Source organism: Dipodomys spectabilis, unplaced genomic scaffold, assembly GCF_019054845.1.
Source record: "Dipodomys spectabilis isolate Male_0828 unplaced genomic scaffold, ASM1905484v1 ptg000510l, whole genome shotgun sequence".
NCBI classification, from domain to species: Eukaryota; Metazoa; Chordata; class Mammalia; order Rodentia; family Heteromyidae; genus Dipodomys; species Dipodomys spectabilis.
This window is the reverse complement of record NW_024871187.1, coordinates 351,382-363,691: the sequence shown is the minus strand read 5'-3', so window position 1 is coordinate 363,691 and position 12,310 is coordinate 351,382. Positions and strand designations below refer to the sequence as shown.

General features: G+C 39.5%; 1 non-coding gene across 1 annotated transcript; it reads right to left on the bottom strand.

Moving 5' to 3' along the window:
* Positions 1 to 11,026: 11,026 nt before the first annotated feature.
* On the bottom strand, positions 11,027 to 11,133 carry LOC122099286. Its single transcript, XR_006145901.1, has one exon. It is a non-coding gene; the product is annotated as a U6 spliceosomal RNA (small nuclear RNA).
* Between the last annotated feature and the right edge of the window lie 1,177 nt (positions 11,134 to 12,310).

The following is a 12,310-nucleotide window of genomic DNA, read 5'->3' as shown; positions in this document are numbered from 1 at the left end:
AAAGAATCACATAGTGCATTATAAGTATATTAAAAACAAAACCAAGACTGACTTGGGGTATATTTCACTTAACATCAACTTATGTGGTCATAATAACATAACATTTGATCTTTTCTGCTTGTCCTAGACATGTACTAGTCCTTGCAAATAAGGGAAAGCATGGGACCTATGTTTCTCGGGGCCTGGCTTACTTCACTTAATATAATTTTTAACAAGTCTTTCCATTTCCTAACAAATGGGGCATTGTCATTCTTTCTAATGGAGGCATAGAATTCCATTGTGTGTGTGTGTGTGTGTGTGTGTGTGTGTGTGTGTGTGTGTGTGTGTGTGTATCACATTTTCTAGATCCATTCATCTACTGAGGGGAATCGGGGTTGGTTCCATATCATAACTATAGTGAGCTATAGTGAGTAATGCTGCAACAAACATGGTTGTGCTGGTAGCTTTGGTATGACCTTGTTTGTGATCATTTGGGTAAATGCCCAAAAGTGGGATTGCTGGGTCATAGGGAGCTCTATGTGTAGTCTTTTGAAGAACTTCCATACTTCTTTCCAATGTGGTTGAACAAGTTTACATTCCCACTAACAATGCAGTAGGGTTCCCGCCAACATCTGTAATTATTACATTTCTTGATTATAGACATTCTAACTGGAATGATGTGTGATCTCAATGCTATCTTGATTTGCATTTCTTTTATGGCTAGAAAAGTTGAGCATTTCTTCATGTGTCCAATGGGCATTTTCATTTCCTCTTCAGAGAAATCTCTCTTTAAGTCGTTAGCCCACTGAGTTATCCAGCAGTTGTTTCTTTGATGATTTGTTGTTGGGGAATTTAATTTTTTAAGTCCTAAGTATATTTTAGATATAAGACCTTGTCCATTTTATGACTCATGAAGATCTTCTCCCAGTCCGTGGGCTGTCTACAGTTCTTGTTAGCTTTGACCTTTGCCTTGCAGAACCTCTGCGGTTTCATGCAATCCCATTTTCCCAACCTTTCTTTGATTTGTTTTGTTTCTTGTTCTCTATTAAGAAAATTTCGGCGTGTGCTAAAGAGCCCTAAAGTTTCTCCTATTACTTCATGTAAAGTTTTCATGGTGTCTGCTTTTATTTTAAGGTCTTCTGTCCACTTGGAGTTGATTCTGATGCAGGGCGATATATACGGATATAGTTTTAGTTTAACAGGTGTTTAACCAATTTTGCCAACACCATTTACAGAAAAGGCTATCTTTTTTCCACTCTATTTTTTTTAGGTCCCTTGTCAAAGCTTAGGTGGCTATAGGTCAATGGATTCATTTCTGAGTCTTCAGTCCTTTTCCATTGGTCCTCAGGTTTGTTCTTGTGCCATTATCAAGCTGTTCTTATTACTATGGCTTTTTAGTCTAGTTTGACATTTGGAACTGATATTGCTTCAGCACTGTTCTTTCTGCTAAGGATTGACAAACCTACAGCCAGCATTATAGTTAATGGCAAAAAGTTAAAATCATTTCTTATAAATTCAGGAATGAGGGGCTGGGAATGTGGCTCAGTGGTAGAGCGCTTGCCTTGCATGCATGAGGCCCTGGGTTCCATTCCTCAACACCACATAAGCAAAAAGAATAAAAGCCGGAAGTGGCGCTGTGGCTCAAGTGGTAGAGTGTTAGCCTTGAGCTGAAGAGCGGCGGGACAGTGCCCAGGCCCAGAGTTCATGCCCCATGACTGGGGCATGAATTAAATAAATAATATAAATTCAGGAATGAGATAAGGATATCTGCTCTCTCCACTCCTCTTCAACTTAGTATTAGAATGCTAGCTGGGGCAATAAGACAAGATACAAACTTAAAGGGGATCCAAACAGGGAAAGATGAAGTAAAAACTATCCCTCTTTGCAGATGACATGATCGTGTATTTAAAGAACCCCATGGACTCCACTCCCAAGTTACTTGAGCTGATCAGAAACTTTGGCAAACTAGCAGAATATAAAATTAACCCTCAGAAATCAATGGCTTACCTGTATTCCAATAACAATAACAGTGAGGCTGAAAATAGGAAAGCAATACCTTTTTAATATTCGCAAAAATATAAAATAGCAAGGAGTTAACTTAAGTGTCTGCTTTGAGTTCAAGGTCTTTGATCCATTTGGAGTTGATTCTGGTGCAGGGTGATATATAAAGATCTAGCTTTAGTTTTCTACATGTAGTTAACCAGTTTTGCCAGCACCTTTTACTGAAGAGGCTGTCTGTCTTCCATTCTATTGTTTTAGCTCCCTTATCGAAGATTAGATGGCTATAGGTCTGTAGGTTCATTTCTGGGTTTTCAATTCTACTCCATTGTTCCTGAGGTCTGTTCTTATGCCAATACCAAGCTGTTTTGATTACTATGGTTTTATAGTAGAGTTTGAAATTTGGTATTGATATTCCTCCAGCAGTGTTCTTTCCTTTGAGGAGCGTTTTTGCTATTCGGGGTCTTTTATTGTTCCATACGAATTTTTGGATTGCCTCTTCTATTTCCTTGAAGAATGAGGTTGGAATTTTGATAGGTATTGCGTTGAATTTGTAGATAGCCTTGGGAAGTATTGCCATTTTCACGATGTTAATCTTTCCAATCCAGGAGCATGGGAGGTTTTGCCATTTTTTAAGTTCTGTGTTGATTTCCTTTTTCAAGATTTTAAAGTTTTCATCATAGAGGTCCTTCACTTCTTTAGTTAAGTTAATTCCGAGGTATTTTATTTTTTGTGGGGCTATTACAAATGGAGTTGCTTTCCTAATTTCAGCCACACTTTTCTCATTGTTGGCATACAGAAAAGCCATTGATTTTGGGGGGTTAATTTTATAACCTGCTACTTTGCCAAAGTTTTGAATCAGCTTGAGTAATTTGGGAGTGGAGTCTATGGGATTCTTTTTTTTTTTTTTTTTAAATTTTATTTTATTTTATTTGAGAACATACTGTACAGAGGGGTTACAATTACATGGGCAGGATAATGCATACATTTCTTACCAAGCATTGCAGCCTCCTCCTTTGTTTACCCTTCACCTCCCTTCCCAGCCTCCCCCCTCCCTCCCACCCAATCATACCCCCCCACCGCCCCCCCACCGACATTGTAAAGCTGGTTTTGACATGACATTTTGTACTTCCCATTGTTGCAACAGGTCCACCTGAATCCTTAAACGACTTGTTTGTCCCCATCTCCTCCACATGTTATACTGACATCAAATATAGTGAAAGCGGGGGTTACACTGTGGGGGAGGGACATACAAAGCAACAAAGAAATAATCTTATAAATGCGTTAGAAACACATGCATGAAAGAAACAAAAACATTAAAATACATATTTGAGGTTTCGTTTTCCTAACATCACATTATCTGACTTTTTCCGCTTGACTCATACCTATACTAGATATTGCAAATAAGGGAAACCATGGGACCTATGTTTCTTTGGGCCTGGCTTACTTCACTTAATATAATTTTTTCCAAGCCTTTCCATTTCCTAACAAATGGGGAAATGTCATTCTTTCTGATGGAGGCATAGAATTCCATTGTGTATATATACCACATCTTCTTGATCCATTCATCTACGGAGGGGCATCTGGGTTGGTTCCATGTCTTAGCTATGGTAAATAATGCTGCAATAAACATAGTTGTGCTGGTAGCTTTAGTGTGGCCTTGTTTGTGATCATTTGGGTGAATGCCCAAAAGTGGGATTGCTGGGTCATTGGGGAGCTCTATGTGGAGTCTTTTGAGGAACCTCCATACTGATTTCCAAAGTGGTTGAACAAGTTTACATTCCCACCAACAATGAAGTAAGGTTCCTTTCTGTCCACATCCCCTCCAGCATCTGTTGTTGTTAGAGTTCTTGATTTTTGCTGTTCTAACTGGAGTGAGGTGATATCTCAATGTTGTTTTGATTTGCATTTCTTTTATGGCTAGGGATGTTGAACATTTCTTCATGTGTCTATTGGCCATCCTTCTTTCTTCTTCAGAGAAGCTTCTCTTTAAGTCTTTCGCCCACTTACTTATTGGGCAGTTGTTCCTTTGAGGATTTGTTGTTGGGTGGTTTAATTTTTTGAGTTCCAAGTATATTTTAGATATGAGACCCTTGTCCGTTGTATGGCTAGTAAAGATCTTCTCCCAGTCCGTGGGCTTTCTATTGATCTTGCTAGCTATGTCATTTGCCCTGCAGAAGCTCTGCAACCTTATACAATCCCATTTGTCCAGCCTTTCTTTGATTTGTTGTGTTTCCGGGTCTCTATTCAGAAAATTTCGGCCTGAGCCAAGGAGACCCAGGGTTTCTCCTATTCCATCCTGTAATGTTTTCAGAATGTCTGCTTTGAGTTCAAGGTCTTTGATCCATTTGGAGTTGATTCTGGTGCAGGGTGATATATAAGGATCTAGCTTTAGTTTTCTACATGTAGTTAACCAGTTTTGCCAGCACCTTTTACTGAAGAGGCTGTCTGTCTTCCATTCTATTGTTTTAGCTCCCTTATCGAAGATTAGATGGCTATAGGTCTGTAGGTTCATTTCTGGGTTTTCAATTCTATTCCATTGGTCCTGAGGTCTGTTCTTATGCCAATACCAAGCTGTTTTGATTACTATGGCTTTATAGTAGAGTTTGAAATTTGGTATTGATATTCCTCCAGCAGTGTTCTTTCCTTTGAGGAGCGTTTTTGCTATTCGGGGTCTTTTATTGTTCCATACGAATTTTTGGATTGCCTCTTCTATTTCCTTGAAGAATGAGGTTGGAATTTTGATAGGTATTGCGTTGAATTTGTAGATAGCCTTGGGAAGTATTGCCATTTTCACGATGTTAATCTTTCCAATCCAGGAGCATGGGAGGTTTTGCCATTTTTTAAGTTCTGTGTTGATTTCCTTTTTCAAGATTTTAAAGTTTTCATCATAGAGGTCCTTCACTTCTTTAGTTAAGTTAATTCCGAGGTATTTTATTTTTTGTGGGGCTATTACAAATGGAGTTGCTTTCCTAATTTCAGCCACACTTTTCTCATTGTTGGCATACAGAAAAGCCATTGATTTTGGGGGGTTAATTTTATAACCTGCTACTTTGCCAAAGTTTTGAATCAGCTTGAGTAATTTGGGAGTGGAGTCTATGGGATTCTTTAAATACAAGATCATGTCATCTGCAAAGAGGGAGAGTTTTATTTCTTCTTTCCCTATTTGGATCCCCTTTATGTCTGCATCTTGTCTTATTGCTGTAGCTAGGCATTCTAATACTAGATTGAAGAGGAGTGGAGAGAGTGGGCATCCTTGTCTTGTTCCTGAGTTAAGAGGAAATGGCTTTAGTTTTTCACCATTGAGTATAATGCTGGCTGTAGGTTTGTCATATACAGCCTTTATTGTATTGAGGAATGTTCCATGGATTCCTAATTTTTCCAAAACCTTCATCATAAAGGGGTGTTGGATCTTGTCGAATGCTTTTTCTGCGTCTATTGAGATAACCATGTGGTTCTTATTCTTGCTCCTGTTGATGTGATGAATAATATTAATTGATTTGCGTATATTGAACCAGCTTTGCATCCCTGAAATGAAACCTGTTTGATCGTGGTGTATGATTTTTTGGATGAATTGTTGAAGTTGGTTGGCCAAAATTTTGTTGAGAAGTTTTGCATCAATGCTCATCAAAGAAATGGGTCTATAGTTCTCTTTCTTTGATGAGTCCCTGCCTGGTTTTGGGATGAGGGTTATGATGGCTTCATAGAATGTGTTCGGTAGTGAGCTTTCTCTTTCAATTTCATTGAAGAGTTGGAGGAGAATTGGTGTGAGCTCTGCTTTGAAGGCCTTGTAAAATTCCACTGTGAAACCATCTGGTCCTGGACTTTTCCTAGCTGGGAGGTCTCTTATTGCTGTTTTTATTTCAATGCTTGATATGGGCCTGTAAAGATACTTTAACTCATCTTGGTTTACTTTTGGCATGTCAATATTTGCTAGGAAGAGGTCCATTTCTGCCAAGTTCTCAAACTTATTAGCATAAAGTTTTGAGAAGTATTCCCTTATAATGTTCTGAATCTTGGTTGTTACCATGGTGATGTTTCCATTCTCATCTCTCAGTTTATTAATTTGGGTGTGTTCTCTTCTTTTTCTGATAAGATTTGCTAAGGGACTGTAAATTTTGTTAAGTTTTTCGAAGAACCAACTCTTTGTTTTGTTGATTCTTTCTATAGTTTTTTTGGATTCTAATTCATTTAATTCTGATTTAATTTTGATTATTTCTTTCTGTCTACTGGATTGGGTTTTATGTTGCTGCTCTTTTTCAAGGAGGTTTAGATGTGTCATTAAATTCTTAGTTTCAGATCTCTCCAATATGTTGATGTAGGAGCTGAGAGCTATAAACTTGCCTCTGAGTACTGCCTTTGCTGTGTCCCAGAGGAGCTGGTAATTTGTGTGTTCATTTTTGTTGAATATCATGAACATTTGAATTTCCTTTCTAATGTCTTCCATGACCCACTCATGATTCAGCAGTGTGTTGTTCAGCCTCCATGTGATACCGGACTTTCTTTGGTGGCTTTTGGTGTTGAGTTCTAATTTTATTCCCTTGTGGTCACAGAGAATGCAAGGTATAACTTCAATGTTTCTGAATTTAGACAAGTTTGCTTTGTGGCCTAAAATGTGGTCTATTTTAGAAAACGTTCCATGGGCTGCTGAGAAAAACGTGTATTCTGATGCTGCTGGGTGAAATGTTCGATAGATGTCTGTTAAGTCTAGTTGATCTATGCAGCTGTTTAGATCTGCGGTTTCTCTGTTGAGTTTTTGCCGAGTTGATCTATCTAGTGGGGAGAGTGGTGTGTTAAAATTCCCAACAATTAATGTCTTTGGATCTATATGGGATTTGAGGGAAAGTAGTGTTTCTTTGATAAATTTGGGTGCGTCATTGTTTGGCGAATAGATATTTAGAATTGTAATATCCTCCTGAAGGAGAGATCCTTTAATTAGTATGTAGCGACCTTCTTTATCTCTTCTCACGAATTTTAATTTGAAGTCTATTTTATCTGATAGTAGGATTGCAACTCCCGCCTGTTTATGGGGTTCGTTTGCTTGGTAGATTTTGTTCCAGCCTTTAACATTGAAAATGTGTTTGTTTTTACCGGCAAGATGTGACTCCTGCAGGCAGCAGATAGAAGGGTCTTGTTTTTTCCAACTAGACAGTCTATGTCGCTTAATTGGAGAGTTCAGTCCGTTAAGGTTAAGAGATAAGACTGAGAGGAATTTGGGAGTTCCTGCCATGTTATCTACTTTCTTGGGGGCTGCGAAAACTGGGTTCTTCCTATGGTTCTTGGATTCTCAGTTTGGGTGCAGTTTCTTGGTCTTTATTGCGGTCTTGTTGGTTTTCTATGTGTAGGACATCTTTAAGAATCTTTTGTAGGGCTGGTTCGGTGGAGATGTATTGTTTCAATTTTTCTTTGCTATGGAAGGTTTTTATTTGGCCTTCAGTTATGAAGGTGAGTTTAGCTGGGTACAGTATTCTTGGTTGATAGTTGTTTGTTTTTAGGGCATGGCATATATCATTCCAGGCTCTTCTTGCTTTGATTGTCTCTGCTGAGAAATCTGAGGTGATTCTAATTGGTTTCCCTTTATAGGTGATTACCCTTTTCTCCTTGACAGCTTTAAGGATCTTTTCCTTGTTCTGAGTTGATCCTGTGTGGATTATAATGTGACGGTGGGATGTCCTATTCTGGTCTGGTCTATTTGGGGTTCTAAAGGCTTCTTGTTTCTGAACAAGCCTATCTTTTTGCATGTTTGGGAAGTTCTCTGCTAGGATCCTGTTAAACAAATTTCCTAGACCATTAACTTCTGTTTCTAGGTGCTCCTCTACACCCATTATCCTTAGATTAGGCCTTCTGATGGTGTCTTCCAGGTGTTGGATAGATCTATCATATTTCTTGGACTTGTCTTGGATGGTTGTATGTTCTATCTCTATAATATCTAGGCTGTCTTCAATCCCTGAGATTCGATCTTCTGCATGGTATAACCTGCTGTCAAGATTCTCTACTTTGTTTTTTATCTCTTTTCCTTCTAATTGGTCAGCTTTGATGGCTTCAAGTTCTTTGTTGAAGCTCTGTTTTAGGTCTTGTATGATTTTCTTTACTTCCTTAATTTGGTGTTCAGTGTTTGTCCTCAAATCACTTAGCTGATTGGTTATGGTTTCTTTGGACTCCCATTCCTTCTGTTGGGTTCCATTCAGCATTCCCTTTGTGGTCTCCCTGACTTCCTTCAGCTCTTTGTTAATGGATTCCATGGATGCCTTTAGTGCTCTTTGTGTGTTCTCTACCTGGTCTCTCAATTCCTGTATTACTCTTTGATTAGCTTCCTCCCGTTCGTGGGATTCCTGCAGTTCTCTTTGAGTGTTCTCAGCCTGCTCATGCCATTCTTCCCTTTCTCTTTGAGTATTCTTAAGTTGTTCACGCAAATCCTGTATCAGTTTTTGAGTAGCTTCCTCATGCTTATGATATTCCTGTATAAACTTCTGGGATGCCTCCTCTCTCTCCCTATCACGCTCATACAGAGTCCTTTGTACGTTGTCAAACTTCTCATTTATCATGTTTGCCAGCAGTGTTTGTAGAGCTATTTGGGAACTCTCCTCTGGATTATTCATTATCTGTTCTAACCCCTGATTATCAAGATTGGGAATTGAGATACCCGAATTTGCCATTTTTCTTGTGATTTCCGGCTTACTCTGCCCATTTGAGATGAAGATAGCATCAGTATTGTGCTAGAACACTATCTTAAGGCAACCATCAACCAAAGTTTGCATTTGTACAGTCAATAGTCTACAGATACAATCTAGTTCAACAGATACATCTATTCGACATCAAACAACTATATGTTAAAGGACTTTGAACCGCAGAGAAGAATTTGGAAAACCAGAAATTATTAGGGTTAGGGAAAGATGTGGGTAAAAAATAGGAATAGATTGTTGTGGGGAGGCACAGGGAGAGTTAACTATGTCCTAATCACAATGCAGGAAATAGGTTGGGTAGGATGCAAGTAGAGAGAGAGACAAAAAGAAGAAAGGGAAAGGGGAATGAAAAGAGACCAGAAAAAAAATAGAAACGTAAAAATTAATGTTATTATAGAGATTAAAAGACCATCTATTTAGAGCGGAATGGGAATATATTGAGAGAAAGGGAGGGACATAGAGGAGATGTGAAAAACTTTAAAAAAAATGCTTAAAATATTATATAGGTATAAAGAGGTAGTACTGCTATTAATGAATTTAAGTCTCAGAGGTTTTGAATTGAGTAATAAGTTTGTGGATTAAGTGTGTACACAATGGGGGATAGGGTCTACTAGTTAACTATGGGTTTATCTGAGGATGTGCAGGCCAAGAGTTAAGTCACATAAAGAAGAACAAAAGAGAGGAAAAGGTGGAAAGGATAGGAAAGTGAGAAGAAAAGATCAGAAGTTCAGTAGAGCTAGACAAAAAACAAAAAGATAATTAAGAATGAAAGAAAAAGAGAAAGAAGACAAGAAAAGAAAGGAAAACACACATTCACGTATTCCTAAAATAAAAATTATAAGAGGAGAAAAAAAAAAGTTACTGGAAAACAATTATTTTTTCAGAAGTGGCAAAAATTAAAGATTAATAAAAGTTTTAGGAAAGGAAAAAAAAATTTTTATATATATAAGGTAACAAAAAACAAAAAAAAAACAAAACAAAAAAAAAGAAAAGAAGAAGAAGAAAAAAAAAAGATCTTTGATTTTTTTTGGGGGGGAGGGGTGGGAAGAATCTTGTATCTCCCTTTTGTCTGTAACCAGAGTCTTGTTGGAGTCTCTGGTCAGCTTGAGGTCTGTGGCTTGATTGGTTTCTTAAGTCAGTTTGTTGGAACAGGCAGAAAAATCCTCTGCTTTACCCAAGATTTTGAGATCCCCCTCCCAGGTTAGTTTACTGGGAGGGTGATCTGCTTTGAGAATCACAAAAGAGGGGGATGCAGTGATGAGGACAGGTTCTTGTTAGAGTTGAGGCCTTTCAACAGACAGTAGCTTTTCCCTGGGGCTATTTTGTGAAAAAAACTCACAGCACCCAGCCTGGAGCCATTCTCAGGGTTTCTGTTTTTTCAATTGATTGTGGTGGCTGCTAGAGGGAGGGGCAGCCTCTGGCTCTGGTTACCCAGTGAGGAGAGCCCCTTCAATGGCTGGCGCCTGAGCTGGGTGACTTTTCCCTGGATGGAACTGAGTCTGTGAGGTCACTTCACCGTTAAGTTCTTGTGACCTGCTAAATGACCGTTTTATTCCAAGGCCTGAGCTGGAGCTAGCCCCTCCTCCGAGCTTTGTCGGTATCCAAGATGGAGATCACCGGTGCTGGGCGGGGAGGGGTGGCCTTCCCTCCTCTGCTCCCTGAGAAGGAGTGAGGACGTTGGGCTTCTACTCACACCGAGTCTTGGATCCTGAGTCGTCTCTGGTCTGCAAAGTGCAGGATGAAGATGTCCGCTCCTTTTCGGTTCTTGCTGGTGTTGAGTAGAATCCGCTCGTCCGCTGCGTCTGGCTCCTTCGTCCCGGACTGTGTCTCAGGTATGACCCCGCGGTGGTGGTGGCCGCCGCGACCCTGTCACTGCAGCGACAGCTGCTGGCAAGCCCTCATATGTGTCTGCTTGGCTTACCCTCTCTTGACTAACTCTCTGTCCTGTGATGGCACACTTGGTGTGATTCTCTGGCTTGGGACTGTTCACTGGAACTCAGAAACTGCTTTCTATGCAAGAGCTTGTTCAGATTCCAGCTTTTCCTCCGCCATCTTCCCGGAACTCCTTTACCACGTTTTCTTGATCCATTCATCTACTGACGGGCATCTGGATTGGTTCCATATCTTATCTATGGTAAATAATGTTGCAATAAACATAGTTGTGCTGGTAGTTTTAATATGGTCTTATTTGTGATCCTTTGGGTAAATGAACAAAAGTGGGATTGCTGGGTCATAGGGGAGCTTTATGTGGAGTCCTTTGAGGAAACTCCATACTGCTTTCCAAAGTGGTTGAAGAAGTTTACACTCCCACCAAGAATGCAGTAAGGTTCCCTTGTGGACCCATCCCCTCCAGCATTTGTTGTTGTAAAAATATGGATTGCTTCACGAATTTGCAAGTCATCCATGTGCAGGGACCATGCTAATCCTCTCTGTATCATTCCGATGTTAGTGTATGGGCTGCCGGATTAAGCACAGTACATTTTTTATATAGAAGGTGTAATTGATTTTCTTAGTCAATTCCACAAAAAAGTAAGTTCAAAAGAATTGTCATGAAATTTTAAAATCATGCAGTTCTTACATAAGCACACATTTTTGATGTTGGCATAATTTGTGGAGGGGAAGGGGAAAATGTTTAAATAGGGATACAAGTAGACCCATTGCAACAATGAAAGGAACTTTACAACTTTGGCATCTCTACTACTGCCATACCTACAGATTGTAACTTGATTGCTTCTTTTGAGGTAAGTATCACTATACCTGGGTCTGCTTGGACTGTGGTCCTCCTAACACAAGCAAAACACATAGCACCCATCAAACTCTAACAGAGTTTCTGAAACTTCTTCTTTTTTTTTTTTTTGGTTTGGGCTTGCCTGGAACTGCAATTCTCTAATCTCTGTTTTCTAAGTAGATAATATTACAGGTTTGAGCCACTTTATCCAGTAAAAGTATACAATTTCAAGATATCTTGATATTGCCTGTATTTGTGCTTAACATATATAGCTAACCTTAATTTTCTCCCTCTTTTGTTGAGTACTCTGAGTTGAAAACATTGACTTTCTTGCTATACATGGCTTTGTTTTGGGTGGAATCCCATCACAATCCAAAAAATCTCCCAAAAGTTTATGTCGAATCATGGAAAAGAAGGCTTCAGGTTGGAAAAAAAAAAACAAAAAAAAACCCCAATGATCCTTAGCTTATAATTGCAGTATACTTATAGTGTTAGTCAATACTTTCTGAAGTATGAGAAGAGAAGGAAGACAGAAATGTGAAAGATGTCAGGTTTCTGGAATTGGTTGCCACTTCATGTTATATTCTTCCTTAAAACTTGCTTTATTAAAACCCTCTGGGTTGATATTAGTTGGACTGTTTGGTAACCTTACCCAAGAAATGAAGCTGAGGGCTGGGAAGGTGGCTCAGTGGTAGAGTGCTTCCCTTGCATGCATGAGACCTGGGTTCGATTCCTCAGCACCACATAAGCAAAAAGAAAAAAACCGGAAGTGGCACTGTGGCTCAAGTGGTAGAGCGCTAGCCTTGAGCTGATGAGCTGAGGGACAGCACCCAGGCCCAGAGTTCAGGCCCCACGACCGGACCCCCCCAAAAAAATCTTTGGGCTGGGAAGGTGGCTCAGTGGTAGAGCACTTGCCTTGCAT